The sequence below is a fragment of the Octopus bimaculoides genome, chromosome 23 (assembly GCF_001194135.2).
Source record: "Octopus bimaculoides isolate UCB-OBI-ISO-001 chromosome 23, ASM119413v2, whole genome shotgun sequence".
NCBI classification, from domain to species: Eukaryota; Metazoa; Mollusca; class Cephalopoda; order Octopoda; family Octopodidae; genus Octopus; species Octopus bimaculoides.
In genome coordinates, this window is record NC_069003.1 from 20,811,001 (window position 1) to 20,813,212 (window position 2,212).

Genomic DNA, 2,212 nt, shown 5'->3' on the forward strand with positions numbered 1-2,212 from the left:
ATAATACAAAGAATATATATACATGTATACACACATATATGTACATACTTACATCTACATGTGTATATATATGCATATCAGGGTACAGGACGTTAGAACAATGAACTACAGACAACGGAACGAACACATAAGAAAACGGAAAGCCACTTGGAATATTCCTTCATCAGCTGCCTCTATTCTAACCTGACGTATATATATGTGTACGTATGTATGTATACGTATACATACATACACACATACGTATATGCATACATACATACATACATACATAAATACACACGTAACCGCACGCGCACACGTGACATGTGTCTATATGTTCACACGTGGGTGTCTTTGTGTGTACGTACTACGTACGTATGTGTGTGTGTGTGTATACAGATAGATAGATACATAAATACATATGTATGTATGTGTATATATATATATATATATATATATATATATGTATGTATGTATGTATGTATGTATGTATGTTTAGGCGGCGATTGGCAGTGTTGTTCAAAACGTCGGATATGTGGCTTTGCAGTGATCGTTCAAGCTCTATACTCGTTCACTTCGAACACGGCTGAGGTCAGCTTCACCGTTTAACCTTTGAGGGTCGATAAATAAAGACCCTTCACGAACTGGGATATATTCTCTTTCCCCCCTCTCTCCCTCTCTCTTGTTCCTATTCTCTTTCTGGAAGAAATCAACAATGACCAGACCTGGAAATGTGGGGGTTCTGCTAGGTTTAATAAAGTACTCAAGACAAGCTGTGTGTCACGATGACATCCTAAGAATCTATTAATTAGAGGGAGCTAAGCCATGTCTATTAGGGCTCTACATAGTATATACTAGCGAAGTAAGTCAGTCAGTCTACCGAAGATAGTTCTTTTGGGGTCCTGTGTGCCATATAAAGTCATGTTAATCACTTGGTCTCAGAGCCAGTGAGATGGTCATGGATGACATATTTTGATCATGAATCTGCTTGGTCAAGACAAACCTGGGGCTTAACAAACACCAACAACACAATAGGAACAGCAGCAACAACAGCAACAAAACAACTTCAATAACACCGCCACCACCACCATCACCACCACCAGCAGCAACAACAACAACAATAACCACAACAATATCAACAACTATAAGAACAATATCAACCTCAATAAGAACAATAATAACAACAACAACGATAGTAGCAACAACAACAACAACAGCAGCAAAGTTCTCCGTCAAAGGATCAACTACAAACAGGCCTGGTTGTGCGGTAAGAAGCTTGCTCCCCAACCTCGTGGTTTCAAGTTCAGTTCCACTGCACTGTGTGGCACCTTGAGCAAGTGTCTTCTGCTTTTGAAGAAAGTTATACTAAAGCAAATTTTTTAGATGTAACGTTAGACCTCAATGCTTCAACATACTCTCCATATCATAAACCCAATGAATATCTTGAATACGTAAATATAAATTCAAATCATCATATTTCATTACTTAAAAGTATAGTAAATAGCATTTCTATCAGAATATCTGATTTATCCTATAATGAGGAAATTTTTAATTGCCATGCTAATTATTATAATCAAGCATTACGGGCAAACGGACATAAACAAAGTATTAAATATATGAAAAACACCAAATTAAAAAATTATTAACATTATTGTTGTGGTGGGTTCTGGACTGCTGGGGTTCCGTGATCACAGTCTTCAGGTTTTAGCTCCTGCACGAAAATACAATTCTTTATGCCGTACGTATTGTGAGTCTTGTTAGTCCACTTTCACGAGCTGTTTGACGTGTTGGTTTTTGCAGGCTGCGATTAAACATTTCCTGCTCTATTGCCACGTTCTCCGCTGATCGGGATGTGGTTGGACGGCCACATCTTCATGCATCGTTCGTAGAGCCCGTGGTCATCAGTTTTCCATGACAACTATTTATTGTCTCTGGACGTTGTGCTGCACGCCACCATCTCTGAACCAAAACAATGGAATTCCATACTGCATAGCGTGCTGCTATCTTAGCTCGCTCCTGAACAGTCAAGCGACCGACCCTCCGGAAAATAAGAAATAAGAAATAAGACAATAAGAAAATAAGAAATCCTCATTAGTGTTGTCTGTTTAAAAAATGCTTTCATCATGACTTCAGTGATACTAAAAATTCTATAAGCAATTTCTAATGCCTAGTTACTTTCCACCCAGCCTATATATATGTGGGTGTATATATATATATATATATATATATATAT